This window comes from Bubalus bubalis, chromosome 2 (assembly GCF_019923935.1).
Source record: "Bubalus bubalis isolate 160015118507 breed Murrah chromosome 2, NDDB_SH_1, whole genome shotgun sequence".
Lineage (NCBI taxonomy): Eukaryota > Metazoa > Chordata > Mammalia > Artiodactyla > Bovidae > Bubalus > Bubalus bubalis.
The window spans coordinates 4,238,902-4,256,867 of record NC_059158.1 but is presented as its reverse complement, the minus strand read 5'-3'; the positions used below and the strand labels follow the sequence as shown (position 1 = coordinate 4,256,867).

Sequence of the window (17,966 nt, the reverse complement as noted above, 5' to 3'; positions counted from 1 at the left end):
TGGGATTCCCCAGGCAGGAATACTGGAGTGGGTTGCCATTTCCTTCTCCAGGATAGCTTCCCGACCTAGGGATTGAACCCGAATCTCCTGCGTTGCAGGCAGACTATTGCTGAGCCATCCAGGACAGTCATCATACGATTGATTAGAAACAAAATAATTTTATCGGCAGCCTAGATAATACATAATAAGGAAGGTAAGCCTGCCTTCCAAAAGAAAGCCCTGCCATATGAATCATTTTGAAGTTGAAATTCTTAGGGCTTATTCATAACATGATTCAGCTTGATGAGAGCAGAGCCAGCATGAAATGCGATCAGGAGGCAGAAGGAAGGTACCGTGCCGGGTGCAGGGAACTAGGTTCTAGACTTGCCACTAGCTATTACGTAGAGCGAGTCTCTCAATGCGTAAGGTTTTTCCTTCCCTTTTCAGCAACAGGGAGAAATCGAGCTGGAGGTTTTCATGACCAAACACTCTATGATCCTAAAGAGGTTCAAACATAATCATATTGAATGCCTACGTGCATATGACACGATGCCAGACGCTGAACATCCCTCGGGAAAATTAAGGAGTGCTCTCAGGACACAGAGAGCTGCCCCACCTCTGCCCAGTGTGAACACATGGTGTACTTGTGGGCAAAGCTAGGGTGCTCATTCAGAGACCAGTTCTGGGGGACTTCCCTGGTGGCCCAGTGGTTAAGAATCTGCCTTGTAATGCAGGGGACCATGAGTTCAATTCCTGGTCCGGGAACTAAGATCCCACCTACTGCGAAGCCACTGAGCCTGCACACCCCAACTAGAGAGTCCACGCACGGCAACAAATGATCCTGCAAGCTGCAATTAAGACCCAATGCAGCCAAATACATAAATAAAAAAATATTGAACAAAACAAAACCAGTTCTGGGCCTCCTCCAGTCCCTAGACCTCCCTTAGTCTTGTTATCAACCTGGCCATCATCATATGAGCTCTGAAGGATTCTTACCTGGCCCAGGGGCCAGGCAGAGACAGCAGAACCAGGGAACAAAGGGGGGAGGCCAGGGAAATGACGGATGACATTATAAGCCATGGAGAAGATCTCTCTAAAACTCATAGTGATCTTAGGACTGGGCTGAGTGGGTCACTGTCAGATGGATAGTAATTGTCCTCTAGAAAACAGAAAACCCTGTTTGGGGGTACAGTGGCTCCAGGCTGGGCTCTGGAGAGACACAGGCACTGTCTTCCTATCACAACCTAGGAGCTTTGCGACCACGGGTTACGTCTCTAAGTCTGTTCAATCAGTGGTCACCTGAAGCTGATGAAGAGGATTCTTGTGAGGGACACGTGAATAATTACCTGTAAACACTTAGCACAGGCAACAGCTTGGCAGACGGAAGCCCGCTATGCACCCCACCATCCTCTCCTCTGTCCTCGGCATCTGCTAAGAAGTCGTGAGCCCGTCTGACACACTGTACTTCCCTGAGTGAGCCTTCCTGTCCCCAATCCCTTCCTCAAGCCATGGGGACTCCAAACACTCTGCAAGGACTTGCTGAACAAATGGATGATTCAAAGGCACGGGACACAGTACGAAGGCACGATTCTGATCCAACGGGACCCTTCGGGTCCATTGCTGCTGGAGTCCAGCTTATTTTATAAAAAAGAAAGGGCAGGGTTTTACTTTGAGGATCCACAAAGGCAATGACAGTTCCCCATCGGAGGTTTGCGGTGCGCTAGGCTCAGTCGCGTCTGACTCTTTGCGACCCCATGGACTGTAGCCTGTCAGGCTCTTCTGTCCATGGAATTTCCCAGGCAAGAATACTGGAGAGGGTTGCCATATCCTCCTCCAGGGGATCTTCCTGACCCAGGGATCGAACCCATGTCTCTTGCATCTACCTGCGTTGGCAGGTAGATTCTTGAACCACTGTGCCACCTGGGAAGCCCTTCAGACGTTTGAGCAATTTATTTAACCTCTCCACGCCTCCGTTTCCTGTTCTGTAAAATGGGGCTAATAATAGTAATTTACTCATAGGCTTAAACATCAAGTGCCCGACACATGGAACCTAAGAGGTGTTACTACTCTATATTAAGTCTCTCTGAAATTGTCCATTAAATGTAGGTGATCAATGAAAATCTGAGCCCACCACGCCATCAGCACCATCACCTGGTCACACACCATCTGCCTGTTAGCACCACCAGAGAGTCATTTAAAACATGCAAATCCCTGCCTCCTCCTCCTCCTCCCCACTGTCTTCTTCCCTTGGTCTAGGTCAGGCCCAGGAATCTGCATCTTCAGTAAACACCCCGAGTGAGTGAGTTCCAGAAGATAATCACTGAACCAAGAGACACCGCCTGGAACATGCTAGAGAAACCCGATCAGACACTGGGTGCTTCCCCTCTCCCTCCAAGTGACGGATTTATGGTTTGGGTAAAAACCATTAAGAACACATTGGTTTTCTCATGGGTTTCACTTTGAGTTTCTGCCTCCCTGTGACACAAAGTGAAATCATACAGAGTGTGGGGCTTTACCTCCCACGTGGGGCAGATCTACCATGTGACCAGAAGGCTGAGAACTGAAACCAGAGGCAGGGAAGCTGAAGGGAACCTGTGTGAATATACATATATATTTACATATACATGCCCACATGCATATACACACATATATTTATATACACATACATACATGCATATACATATATATATATATATTTTTTTGCTGTTGTTTAGTCACTAAGTAGTGTCTGACTCTTTTGTGACCCCATGGACTGTAGCCTGCCAGGCTCCTCTGTCCATGGGATTTCCCAGGCAAGAATACTGGAGTGGGTTGCCATTTCCTTCTCCAGGGGATCTTCCCAACTCAAGGACTGAACCCACGCCTCCTGTATTGGCAGGCGGATCCTTTACCATTGAGTATATATACATAGATATATGTATATAAATTTTCTCTTTTCTTTCTTTTTTAAAAAAATTATAACTCCTCAGAGACGTGTGTGACACGTGACAAACGGCAAAAGAACAACGTGAGTTTTCATCCAGAGAGCTGTTCCTTTACAGGATGTGAGCTGAGTTGTGAAGCTGTGACTCCAATCCCAAAGGGTATGGCATCTTTAGGACAGAATTTAGGGGAAAGGAAACCCACAAGGGTCTCAGGCACATGATCAAGCATGGAACTAGAATGATTTCAAAAACTGAAAAGAAGTAACAAAACTGAAAGCAGCCTGATATGTAAGACAGAACGAACCAGCTTTCCAGAATGTTCCCATGGGTTTCAACAACAGATGTCAGTGGGATACAACACTTTAAAATTGTGCAAAATGGGAAAATGTTCAATCCTATGAAACCAAGGGATGTGGGCAGTCACCCAGACAGAAGAGTCCACATTTCTTGTCTGCTCCAAGCAGTGTCTTATGCAACATGAGCACTACATACTTCTTCATCAGAGATAACCATAATCGGCTCACAAAACACACTAAAAAACACCACAATATTGTACACCCCAGAAAAACTTTTAAAATACCATTTACAATAATATCAAAATGCTTAAGGTTCCTAGGAATATTATTACACATATTTCTATACATCATGCATGTAAATGGCAATGTATTTTATGTATTTTATATACTTTTTTCTTTTTACCACACCACTTGACATGTGGATTCTTAGTTTCTTAACTGGGGATGGCACCCACACCTCCTGCATTGGTATTTTGTGTGTTTTATATACTTTTTTTTTGTTTTTTTGGCCACACCACTTGACAGGTGGCTTCTTAGTTTCTTAACCAGGGATGGAATCCATGCCTCCTGCATTGGAAAAGCAGAGTTTTCCCACTGGACCACCAGGGAAATCTTATATATCGTTTTATACGGACTATTCTAAAACTTTCTTGGCACATTGAAAATGATATAAATAAGCACGTTTGGAAATCAGTGCTCACGTACTTACACAATGCGTACTTACTGCATGCCAGACAGTACTCTAAGCACCTTCCACATATTACACACAACACGTTTAATCATTCAGTCCTCTCCATCACCCTGTAGGCAGGTACTGTTAGGATCCCTGGTTTACAAATAAGGAAACTGAGGTTCTTCAGGGCCTTGTGGCCAGTGAAAAGTGGGGTCAGGGTCTGAACCCAGGAAGCTGAGTGCCATTCTTGATTTATTTTTATTTTCTGTAATTTTGGGCACACTTCTTTAAAGACTACACACCGCCTTTTGATGTGGTGGGCTCGCTATTGTAAACATGTCAGGCCCACAGATTCAGTGCAGTCCTAATAATAACTCCACCAGGTTCTGTGAGGGAACCTGCTCTGTTTCTAAAATTTATATGGAAGGGCCAAAAGCCACGAACACCGAGACATGCTTCATGGGAGCCCATGCCCTTCCAGGAATCAGGAGGCTGTGATAACTAGAGGGGCTCGACAAAGAGACCAGTGGGATGGAGAGGACAGCACCACAAGAGACGGGCACAGATGGCCACGTGGCTGAGGACACGGGCGGTCGGTATTCCTGGCTATTCGCACGCACAGATAAACAAGCTGCACCTGTGCAGCCAGGTATCCCTTAAGACAGAAAATGGCACACTCACAAAACTCGCAGACTTGCAGATGATTGAATTACAACAGAATCACATGTGAAAGGCACAACTCTAAAGAATACAGGAGAATAGCTTCATAAACCTGGGATAGGGAAGAATTTTTTAAACAAGATAGAAAAGTATTGATCATAAAGGAAAAGACTGAGAAATCAAATAATACTGAAATTAAGAGTTTGTGGGCTTCCTTGGTGGCTCAGTGGTAAAGAACCTGCCTGCCAATGCAGGAGACACAGGTTTGATCCCTGGTCTGGGAAGGGCCCACATGCTGCAGACTGACCAAGCCCGTGTGCCAAAACAGAAGCCACCACAATGAAAGGCCTGTGTATCACACCTAGAGAGCAGCCCACGCCACAGCGGAGACCCAGAACAAGCCAAAATAAATAAATAATTTAAAAAAATTAAGAGCTTGTGAGCATCCAAAGGATGAAGTAAAAAGACAAGTCAAAGTAAGAGAAGTTATTTGCAACACCTATAATCGAATACAGACTCATTCTGTATGAATAGAATATATAAAGAAAGTCTATACATTAACATATAAAAGAAGTCTACAGATCAGGAAGAAAAAGACAATCCATAGAAAAATGGGAAAATACTTGAGAAAAAGGGTGTCAAAATGGCCAATATAAGCCTTATTATGAGTCAGGGGAAACAAAACCGAACAAGACACCAGTTCTTACTTGCCAGACAGGCAGACACGACAAAGTCAGACAACCTGGTATCAGAACTAGGTTTCTGGTGAATGTGTGGAGCAGTAAGAGCTCCATTCACTGTGAGAAGAACAAACCGAACCAAACACTTTGGAACACAGGTTGGAATTACAGTGAAGCTAAAAAATATCACTTTAAATACAATTAAAAATACAAATACCCTGCAACCCAACAAATCCACTGCCCACACCACATGCATCCCAGAAAAACTTGTGCACACCTGTACTAGGAAATGGCAACCCACTCTAATATCCCAAGGACAGAGGAGCCTGGCAGGCTGCAGTCCATGGGGTCACAAAGAGTTGGACACGAGTCAGGGACTAAACAACAATAAATAGGATCTATATATATATATGATTGTCCTTGATAGCCTTTGTAGTAAGAGTCAAAGGCTGGAAACAGTTCAGATGTCCATCAACAGGACAGCAACCCTGAACAACGACAATGAATGAACCACAGGTACATTAAATCATGAGATTATATCATTGATGAAAACAAACAAGTAAAGTGTAATATACACCTAACACTTGCAAAACGAAATGATGTCGTTTAAGGATAACTACACAGCTGTAAACTTTCTATGGCCAGAAGAGGGACGTGGTTTTACAACAGAGGACGTTCCAAGGCCATATTCTATTTCTTAAATCAGGATGGGGGTTAGTGCACGTCTACTTGCTAATTAAAACATATATAGTTATAATTTTTTACACCCTTCTGCGTATATGTTCTATTCTCTAATTTCTATCTTTTTAAGAAGGTAACTACGTCCTGAATAGGAAAAGAGGCCTGCTTTTTAAAAAGAATAGCACATCACAAGCAAACTTTCAAATATAAAAAATACACTTCAAAAGATAATCCATGAAAGATGTAAGACCGCTCAATCGTAAGGAATCCTAAATAAAAGTAACACTAGTTCACTAAAGCCCGAGTACACTACTGCTGTATTTATTAAGTCACAAGATGAAGGCGGATAATAATGCGGATGCCGGATGATGCGACGCGCTGGAGGAATTACCAACGAAATAATGAGAAAGGAGGGAGCAAACGCAGAGCCAACACCTGACGATGGTTTAGGCTCATTTAAATGCGAGCTGTAACATTGAAATATGCAAAACTAATCTTTTTAATGATTCTTTTATATTTCTTCATCTTTCGTCTCTAAAACAAAAGAAAATTCAGAGCCTTTACCCAAACCAAAGATCTTCCACTCTGACTGAAACTAAGTACAGAACTCAGTAGATGGTACCAGTTACTTCCCCAAATGTCTAAACGCACACTCTAACAGCAGAGAGGCTTCTGCTCAGCTGAAGTTTTCTGAGAATGGTTCTGCCTTTGTTTTTACTAGCAGGCCACTTAAATCCTACCCACTTGTTTAGCTGCAAGGATTGAAACAAAATGTTTGCTGGCAAAACAAACACTGGTTTTTAAAATTCTCCACTTGGGCTGCTGGGTAAAACACTTGTTTACCGACACAATGTTTTATTTGGAAAACGCCTGCCGGTGTGGACGCCTTCCAAGAAAAGCACCAGGATGTGCTAGGATGGTGATGTCACGCCCTTGACAGAAGTTGGCATTTTAGGGTAACTGCATAGAGTTTACCGTCAGAGGAGAGAACAACGATAGGACAACCAGCCTTTTCTTATTTTCTTAAATCAACCCCCAAGGCCTAAAACACTCTTACTGGGTCCTGAAATAGGCCAGTTCAATCTCCACGCCTCAAAGCTAATCTTTTCATACAATCAAATTAGTTTTATAAGTGACATAGTAAAAATAATTGTTATCATCACCATCATTATTATTATTTTAGAGCTAAGCCTCTCCCTTTCGATTCATTCATTCCAGGCCTTCTGGCTCCCCTATGTGACATGGCATGAAAAACTCTATCTCTTAATAAGATACACTAGAACCCTAAAATGCCCTATGAACCACAAAATAGGGTTGACTAGGGGCAAGTCTAACTTGAAAACCATCCAAAGAAATCTACTTTCTTATGTACCCAAAGAAAACAACCCCAAAGACAGTCTTGGGACCCTGTGGTTAGTTTCATATGGAGGCTCCAGTAAACATTACATTTGACCAAATAATATTCGCACCCCCACTCATCCCACCCGAGAAAGCTTAGGAATTATCATCGATATTTTCCTGCTAAGGTTAGGCACCAAGAAATAAAACAGATCATTGCTACAGTTCCTAATAATGGTCTCCAAACTTTTAAAAAATACATCTTCCATCTTTAAAAGACACTTCGCATATATCCAAGCATATGTCTACTTTAATGTATAAACTATATACTACTATTAGGCATTATAAAACATATATAAAAATGGACAATGCAGAGGTCTTGATGGGTATTTCTCTAAAGGAAATGCACACCGGACCAACAGGCTCGTGAAACGACGCTCAGCCATCAGGCAACCGGAAATCAAAGCCAGAACACACCACTTCAGATCCACTAGGGAGGTTACAATAAAAAAAGGGAAAATAGTGGGCCTTCCCTGCTGGTCCAGCAACTAAGACTCCGAGCTCCCAGTGCAGGGGCCTAGGTTTGACCCCCGGGCAGGGGACTAGATCCCCATGCCGCAACTCACGGTCCGGCATGCTGCAACTAAGATGGACGATCCCGAGTGACGCAACCGAGACCCGGAGCGGCCAGACACATAAATTAATTAAAATACTTAAAAAAAAAAAAGGTGGGGGGGATAATAAGAGCTGGCAAAACTGTGGAGAAACTGGAACCCTCACGTGTTGCTATTGGGGATATAAAATGGTGCTGCCACGGTGGAAACCAGTTTGGTAGTTTTCCAAAATGTTAAACATGGGGCCACCACATGGCCCAGCAAGTCCACTCTTACACACACGTATACATTATACATACACAGATACCCAAAAGGACTGAACCCAGGGCGTTCACAGCAGCCTTATTCAAACCAGCCAACGTGGAAGCAACCCAAATGTCCATCACCGGATGAACGGATAAACAAAGCACAGTCCACGCAGACAATGGGATATTATTCAGCCATGACAAGAAATGAAGTCGTGGCACATGATATAGCATGGATGAACTCTGAACACTTTATGCCCAATGAAAATAAGCCAGAGCCTCAAAGGGCATATATTGTGTGATCCCACTCGTATGAAGTATCTAGCACAGGCAGATAGGAGACAGAAAGTGGATTCGAGGCTAAAGGTGGATGTGGGGAGTTATTGCTTAACAAGTGCAGGGTGTCTGTTTGGGGTGATGAAAAATGTTGGAAGCAGACCATGGTGACGGTTGCTCAACGCTGTGAATGTAAGTAATGCCACTGAATCGTACACTTAAAAAGGATCACGATAGCAAATTTCATATCTTTCTTTTTTACCACAATGTTAACAAATGGGGAAAAAAAAAGGACAAGCTAAAAATATATGAATGACTGAGGTTCTATTATTTTCTTCTTAAATTCCAGTGGGTGGGTCAGGGGTGGGGGCAGAGCCGGAGCAAGAATTAGTGAAGTGCACACGGGGTAGAGGGGATACCAGGGAGAGAATATATGGGAAAGCCTACAACTCAAAAAGAATCATATTTTTAATCCTGAAGGAAAGAGGACCCTGCTCTGTAGCCTTTCCATAGAACTAAACTGCAGACCACCCGTGACCTCTCATCACCCTCACCCCACACACCTGGGCACCAAGTCACTGCAAAAACACCAGGAAAACCCTCTTCACTTCTCCTGCAAAGCGTCCGCTGGAACCTAGCTCACTGGGTGCTGAGGTTCTGCACTGCAAAACAGACTGTGCCTTTTCCATCGCTTTATAGTCTCAGGTGAGACCCAAGTCCTTTTACACTCCTTTTCAAAGCGGTTTTCAAAGTCATTTTCATAATTCCTCCCCGCCCCCCCACCCTTTGGCTCAAGAGGATCAATCATGGGGGAAAGTGACAGGAAATAATAAAAAGATTAACAGCTCGACATCAAGAAGCAACTCCACTGCCTATGCTGGACGTGTCAAACACGAGGCTGGCTGGCAACCAAGGTAATCAAAAGGAAAACACACACAAGTTTGAGGGCTGGGCTGACATTTCAGGAGGCTGGAGGCCCTGCTCAACTGAGAAACGACAAAGCAGAGGGCACAGCGGTGGAACAGTACCGTTCTGTACTCACACGCAGCACAGGGCTGTCCTGCACTCACCATCGCAGGCTTTCAGCGTGAGACGGGCACCTGCCGATGGCTGCATTATTCACTTTAAGAGCTGGAGTATTTTTCTAGTAAAATGCAAGAACTCAGCTTTCAAAGCAAACTCAGAATTGAGCTATGCTGGACTCCCAGGACCATCTGAACTTCTATTTTCTGTAGATTAATGATGGAGCAACATGAATTAACTGCTGCTTTCCTTTGGCAACTCAACTGAAACTCGTGGCTTCAGAGACAAACATCTTCTAAAACTGCAATATGAAATCATTAACGCATACCTTCAAGTCACTTGAGTGACTGTTATTATTATTATTATTGACTGTTACTACTTGAGTAATAACTCCGTGACTCCCAACGTGATCCTTAGAGACAGCTCTCATCTGAAAACTGTATTTCTATACCATTAGAGCACAAAGTCGTGAAGCATCTCTATAAAGATTGCTTCTAAACCGAATTCAGTAAATCACGGGGGGGGGGGGGGTGGCAGGCATGGGCACAGGATTGTAAATATGTAGGTATCCACACAAAAGAAACCACCTTCAGAGTGCTTGGTGAAACCCTGCCTTTGCTTGTTGCTGGTACCACAGGAAAACCTACCGCTGCTAATTCAGTCCTACCATGAAAACTTGACTTTTAGCAGATGAGTCCTCCAAACCCAGAGACATATAGGAGGATTCTTGTTTAAAAGCATTCCGTTTTGGTTCCAACACTGATATTGTTTGAAAACTCTCTTCTCAAGGCCCTCCAGCTTGCTGTATTAAAAAAAAAAAAAAAAAAAAAAAAAGTTGCCAAGCTGGTTTTAACACATCTTCTCAGGACTGATAAGCAAAAGTTTACTAAAGCAGTTTTGAATAAGAAACTCAGAGCCATTCTCTAAGTTTTCTCAAATTCAGCAGCACTTTCTAAATGGAGGGCTGTTAAACAAGTCCTACATTTCCAAGGCTAGAAATGAAAGCATCTCTCCTTTGGTAAAACATGAACCCATAGCTTCTTTGGAACTGCAGCTGACATCCTGTTGGACTGAGCAACTTCAAACCTGTTTTGTGGGTATTATGAATGAGTGCAAACAGTAAGGGGTTGTGAAAATAAATTTTCTAAAGGAAAAAAAAAAGCAGTGAACTGTTACTAGTTTGGGGTTGACTAAGAACTTCCAATCTTTTTGCAAATCTCACCTATTTAACCTTAAAAATTTCATTTAACCATGTAATCACTGACACGCTCAAACACTTAGAGCTTCTTGCTCACTAAGAAGTTTTTTGGCGGTTGATACCCATATTTTCATAAATAATAATAAGATACAGGTCACTTGGAAAACTAGGGTAACAGCAGTAAATATTACCCGCTCCTCGTGTGAATCAAGAGAGTACAAAACATATACGAAACTCTATACATGTCACAGAGTATGGGGCAAAGTTTGGAGGAAATTGTGTAAATTATCAATAGATTCTGTAAATTTTCACTGGAGCTCTTTCTCTCGTTCTACACTCAGAGCTTTAAGGAAAATTTAAAATCGGTGTATCAAGATGGTAGCCCTATTTTTGGCTTCTTAAAGAAATCTCAAGTAGAAAACTGCCGTTTCCCCCCTGCACTCTAACTTCACACTTAGTTGCTGAATAGGATGCTCTCAGGCAAGCTCATCCTGCACAAGGGCCACCTATCTACCTGTCACCTTTCTCCTCTCACCCGAATGCTCTAAGGGTCTGCGTTGTACACCATCCTCTCTCACAGTTTCCTGGGTACCCTGGGCTTCATTTTTCTGACATTTTTAGAACACTCCCTTATATTCTAAATGACGTTTGAGACCTAGGTTTTACTGCATAACTATGTGAATATACTTAACAGTGACTAAACTGCACACTTAAAAATGCTGAAGAAGGACTTCTCTGGTGGTCCAGGGTCGGGAGTCTGCTTGCCACTGCAGGGGACACGGGTTTGATCCTTGATCCCGGAGGACCCCACGTGCCACAGGGCAGCTAAGCCTGTGCTCCACAGCTACTGAAGCCCACAAGCCCCAGAGCCCGTGCTCTCAAGAAGAGAAATCCCCGCGATAAGAAGCTTGCCCATCGCAACTAGAGAGGAGTCCTCACTTGCCGCAACTAGAGAAACTCTGAGAGCAGCGATGAAGACTTAGCGTAGCCCAAAATAAACACATTAGAAATATGGATGAGAAATATGGCTAGTTTAAGCTCTGTACATGGAGGGAAGTGGGGAGGGGACACTGCCCACCCCCCAGTTTCCACCATCAGTTTTCATCATTAGCGTCTGCCTGCTAGTCCACCAGACACCTAACAATATGGACGTGAGAATTTCTCTTTATAGCTTTTAAACAAGGAAAAAAAATAAAGAGCAAATGACAACTTGCACCCAGATAATCAACACCTGATTACCTGAAAGTGACAAAGTGCTGCCGCTCAAAAGGGCAGACACTGTTTTTTGTGACAATAACGTAAAGAGATGGGCTTCCAAGGTGGCTCAGTGGTGAAGAGTCCACCCACACGGCAGGAGACTTGGGTTTGATTCCTGGGTCAGGAAGATCCCCTGGAGAAGGAAATGGCAACCCACTCCAGTTTTGCCTGGAGAATCCCATGACAGAGAAGCCTGGTTGGCTACAGTCCATGGGGTCGCAGAAGAACTGGATATGCTGAGCACACATGCACTCAAAGTAATCAGATATGTAGATAGACAGGTATTCCTTGAAAAACGTGTTAACGGCCATCACCTTTTAGAAGTCCAACCCCGAATTTCAGACTATCCATTTCTCGCTAGATTGCTTCTCTCTAAACTCTGGCCTGGTGTTGAGAGCCCACAGCTTGCCTCGCCTTACCTCTGACTACCCAGCTTCCTGAAAAGGACCAGCCAAATAGTTGCTCTTGAGAATACTGCCAAACACCACGCCCCGGGTCTGTGTATCCAGAGGCACAGGAAGTGATCTGCCTGGGGCCCAGGTTATTGCTTCATCTCAACACACTTTGATGGACGGAGTTTGAGTCAGCTCTATACGTAGCGCGTCACCCCCAACCTCCTTCCTACCCAGCAGGACAGAGTTCTTCTGACACACCCATCCAGGCTTCCAGACCCCCTGCTAAATTTGGAAAGCAGCAGGTCCTGTAGATATCAAAAACCTCCAGTACTGTCTATCACTGGTTGTCCATCAGATACCAAAGCACAAGAACAGGTTGAAACCAACCCCTGAAAAGGAAGAACTCCCGCTCTCCCGGAGAGAGACGGGAGGCTCTGCGGAGGTCTCAGACTGAAGAACACACCGGCCCTGGCACTGGTTCCCCAAGATGAATCCACATCAGAGTGGCCTATGACCCCTGCAGAAAACGCAGCCTGCTGGCCCAGGAGGTTCTGATTGGGTGCCTGTGAGGTAAGACCCTGATGCTGGGAAAGACTGAAGGCAGGAGGAGAAGGGGACAACAGAGGATAAGATGGTTGGATGGTATCACCGACTCAATGGACATGGGTTTGAGGAAGCTCCGGGAGTTGGTGATGGACAGGGAAGCCTGGCGTGCTGCAGTCCAGGACACGACTTAGCGACTGAACTGAACTGGGCTGGGCTGGGACCCCTGAGTCTGTTGAGCAGGGTTTGGGAGCTGCTGGGTAAGGCCTTGGGTCACAGCAATGTTGATTCAGTAGACTGGCTCTAACCAAAAGCCTCAGGAATGACTGCCTTCTTATGCTTTACAAGGAAGGAGAATTTTTTGGGGGGCTGCATGGCTTGTAGGATTTTAGTTCTCCCAGGGATCGAACTTGATTGTGCCCCTAACAGAGTCCTAACCACTGGACCACTCAGGAATTCCCAGGAGAATTTTGAAATGTATACATACGTATGTGCATATATACTGGGTTGGCCAAAAAGTTCATTTGGGTTTTTCCATAAAGAGGGCATGTGAAAACCTGAATGAACTTTTTGGCCAACTCAATATATATAATAAGTTCTAATGGTGAATGTTCCCTAAAATGTGTCTTTTGCCACCATGTTCAAACTCAGGACCAATAATCACCTACTTCTATGTAGATGACTCACACCTCTACTTTCAGCGGAGACCCATCCACCCTGCCTAAGTCACCTAAACCCAGCTGCCAATCATGGCCTCGAACTCCACTTCTGAAATCAACCCTTCAATTACCTGAAACACTGGCTTCCTGTTCCAATTTCGGTTGATAGTACGACCCGCCAAGGCATCTAGATTTAAATCCTGGGTCATCTTGGATGCTTCAAGTTCACATCCAAACACTACAAAATACTGTCACTGTTCCTTTTACGACTCTTACCACCTGGCCCACAGGACACCATTGTTCCCCAGGCCCACATGTCCCCGTGGCACTGGACCCTCATGGTCCCTAAACTCCCACTGCAGCTGAACTCACAAGATTAATCTTCTCCCAGTGATGACTCTGACCATGTATTTCCCTTGCTCAAAATCCTGTTTCAATTCCCCTCTACTTGCAGATACAGTCCTAACACCAAACCTGGCCAGGCATTCAAAGGCCTTAACCTCTATCATACTGGGGCTTCCCTGGTGGCTCAGACAGTAGAGAATCTGCCCACAGTGTGAGAGACCTGGGTTTGATTCCTGGGTCAGGAAGATCCCCTGGAAAGGGGAATGGCACCCCACTCCAGTATTCTTGCTTGGAGAATTCCATGGACAGAGGAACCTGGTGAGCTACAATCCATTGGGTCACAAAGAGTGGGACACGACTGAGGAACTAACAATACTAACCTATCATTCAAGTGACAATTTCATACTCCATCAACCTCCAGCAGCAAAGCTAATCGAGTCAAATTCCCCCAACGTACCTTGCAACCTCCTGCCTCGTGCTTTATCTCCCTTCTCCCACTAGGAATGCCTTTCTCTCTCTAGCTATAAAAATCGTACACATCCTGTAAGGCCCAAGTTCAAGTTCTACCCACTCCCTTGGGAGCACTTCCTGATGGCTGCCACCTCACAGTGACCCTCCCAGGGCACACCCAGCACCCTGCCACATCTGAGCCTCTGCTAAGTAAAGGTGTGTCTGCTCCTTTTTACCTTCCCTCTCACCCTCTGCTCTCTGCCCCTCCCTAGCACTTAACCACTGACTTCTCATCCACAGTCAGTTGTACACTAGCTGTCTGGCCGCATTTCCCTGAAAACAAGCAAACCCTCATTCTTATGAAGAAGCAAGACCCGTTCACTGCTAACATGTAGAGAAGAAACAGAAGAAAAAAATTTTTAAGTCTCTCATTACTGCACTTCTCAACTCACCTAACTTTCATCTGTGAATCTGTCATCTCTTCTTACCCCTATAGGCACATAATTTTTTACTGGTGTTTTAATTTAACCCCTAAATAGTTACACTTCTTATATTTGTCATCTAGCTGTCACCCCTAATAGGACATATTAGACTTGAGTCTTTTTAGGAACATGGATATGACTCTCTGTAATCTTCACAGGCCTTAAATTATGGTTCTAAACAAAGTAGGTAGTTAAAATGTTTAAAGCATATGTTCATTGAAAAAAAAAAAAAACCTTCTGCCGGTGCATTTGCTACAAATGCATTGTCCAAAATAATCTATGTGAAAATCTGCTTACACATAGGCAATTTCTTGAAAATTGGGCCCCCCTCAAATTACTTAACAAATATCTTAAATATCCAAGACACGATATTGAGGACTCTATTGTTGCTGCTTTCTTAACTGATATTCATTAATTCAACTTGCTTTATAAATCTGAGTTATAGCTAAAATGAAGATCACCCCGTACAGAAACATTTAATGAATGCAGAAGAAATTGAAAGGGGGGGAGGGGGGAGACGGGATGGGAGAAAAGAGGAAGTTGGCTACTTCATTTTCTACTTAAAATTTCAATTCAGTTCCATAGCAACAACGCCGGTTTGCACCAAGATTTGAAAGTCTCATTATCTCACACAGAAGGAAATCATGCTAAGAGGGTGACAAGATCTAAGATCATATTTTTTCAAGTTTCCAGAACGCAAGACTATTTAGCATATGGAATTGGTTCCTTTCCAACTTCAGTTGTTCTACAGTTCAGGAAAACATCATAAGTGAAAATAAAGACTTTCACCCTTGGAACTGAAGATCCTCTACCTAGAAAACAATGGAAAAAAATCCAGTCTGTCACCCCAGAGCAAACCACCTATTATTATCTTAATCCCATTTTACTGATGAGAAAACTCAGCGAAGTTAAAAAAAATATAAAAGAAAAACAGAGTTGGGATGATTAGATCTCCATAAGTTTTCACTGCAAAATAACCCCTTTTATACATAAATGTACAATTCAATTTACAGAAATTCAACTGATCAGTTTTTGCTTCCTATGAATAAGGATTCTTTAATGCAAACTGCATCACAATTTTTAGGTTTCTTTATCACTAGTTCCCTGGGAAACAGAAATTTACATTGGTTGCTAAGTCAACTTTTCAGATAGCCCTTAAGATCTCTTTAAAGGGTAACCCGCCCTTTGGGCTTCTGAATAAAACTCCAGCAGTTTGTTGGGAGTCTGAAGCTTCATGGCTCTTTGGGCTCTGCTTCAGCCCTACCCTGCACTCTGTAATTGAGGTCCCGGGACAAAACCGGCAGAAGGGAAAAAATGCAACAACTCCCTGGAAGGGTGCTCAAGAAGACTCTGGACTGCAAACTCTACAACACTAAGCTTCATCTCTGCGGGCTCATCGTTTACTATTATTTCTTCTTGACTCTGCTTGTGTTACCAGCATGCAAAGCCCGTCACTTTAAAATCTGGGTCCTCCATCTCCTGATCACGTGCTTGGGGTTTGAGGAGCCCCTGAGCTCCAGAGGAAACTTAACTGGACTGCTCTCACTTCTTCTGCTTTGAGGAGTTTTAATAAAGGCCTTTTCATGTTTGTTTCTCAGGCCTTCCCCAAATACAAAACTGTCAGTGTCCCCTGCCCCTTCCAAGTCTAAGATATCAACTTCAAACCTTTGTAGCGACTAAGTGAGCGTTTGTTAAGAACTTGGGTGAATTTATGGCAGCCCAGGCCTGTGTTTGGGAGAAGGCAAACACCGCTGAATTTATGTTCTCTTGAGACGGTAAAACCACAAACACGAAGCAGGGCAAAGAACCCATCATCCTCTCCAGCTTTCCTTCCACGTCTTGGTTCAGTAGTAAGACAAGGGAGTCCACTCCCTCAGGCAAGTGCGGCCTCCTCACGGTCAGGCTCACCTAAAACATCCACCGCATCATCGCATCCGAGCCAAACTCCGTTACTGAGGCAACCGGGTTTTTCTTCCCCCAGGGTCACAGAGAAGCACACCCCTCGGGATCCCCTGGTAACCGTCCACCGGTAATGCCGGGGAGCCACAACAGCGAAAGACTCGCTTTCCAAGGCTGGCGCGGCTCGCATGGGGGGGGGTGGGGGGGGTGGTGGGGGAGGGCGGTGCGTGGGGGTGCGCAGCGTCCAGTTACATTCCTGACCCACTTTCGCATCCTTCCCTCCTCCTCCCCCTCCTCCTCCCGGGCAGGCCGCGAGGGCACCGGCGCGCCGAGAGCCACCCTCGAGCAGCAATCCCTAGGCCGCCGGCGGCGAGGGGCACCCGCAGTCGGGCTCTGCAGGGGACCGGGAGGAAGGGGGAGGGCAGAGGGGGGTGGCGGGGGGAGGGTGCCCTCCTCGCCCCGCACCCTACCCCCACCCCGGCTTCCCCTGCGCGGCCCCTCCCCCGTCACATGGGCTCCAGAGCACCTGTTGGCGACCTCAGCCCCTAGCGGAGCCCCTCCCTCCGGCCCGGGCAACCCCCACCCCGCACCCCCCACCCCCAGCGGGAAGGGATGGGAACGCCTCCCGGTTCTCGCTCTGCCAAACCCGCTTCGCCCCAGGAGGGTGCAGGGGGCCAGTGGGCGACCCGTGCCCAGCTACGCAGCTTTGCAAAGTGCAAAAGCGCGCTGGCCCTGCGCAGCGATCTGCAGGAGGGGCTCCTGCCCGCCCCCGCCCGCTCCCGCCCGCTCCCGCCCCACGTGCCCCCCTCTCCCGGGCGGAGCGGCTAGGTGGGGTGCCCCCGCCCCCAGCCCGACTCCACTGGAAACCTGGGCTCCGCGCGGGCGCGGGGAGGGGGTGCTGCGAGTCCTGGCCGGGACGGCGGGGGCGAGGGCAGGTGGCGGGTGGTGACGGGTGGGGTGTGCGTTCCGGGCCGCCAAGTCCAGGAAGGGGGCGGGAAGTTGCCGTCTCAGCTGCAACTTCTAAGCGTGCGAAGCGACTCAGCAACTCTGCGTGCGCCGCGCCCCTCCCCCGCGCCGCCGGCGGGGCTGGGGGCTGCGCGGCGCCGGGGCCCCGCGCCCGGCCTCGCGGGGCGCAGATCGGGGTGCGGGCGAGCGGGCCGGGGCCGGCCTGGGCTGCAGGAGGGGCCCGGCCGCCCTGGGGGTAAGACAAGGGGGCACCGCTGGGTGCCCGCGCACGCCCCCCACCCCCCCGCCCCCGCACCGTCCCCACTGGACCCCGCGCGGGCAAGGGGGCGGAGGATGACGGCGGAGCCATGGAGACTGCCCGGTGGATACAGAGGAGAGGGCTG

The 17,966-nt window shown here is 46.2% G+C and overlaps 1 protein-coding gene across 1 annotated transcript in view; it reads right to left on the bottom strand.

Moving 5' to 3' along the window:
- RREB1 (ras responsive element binding protein 1) overlaps positions 1-17,615 on the bottom strand; it is a 166,414-nt gene extending 148,799 nt beyond the window's left edge. The window contains exon 1 of the mRNA XM_025265440.3: positions 17,485-17,615. The gene's annotated coding sequence lies outside the window, so the exon portion shown is untranslated. The remainder of the gene's footprint in view (positions 1-17,484) is intronic.
- Between the last annotated feature and the right edge of the window lie 351 nt (positions 17,616-17,966).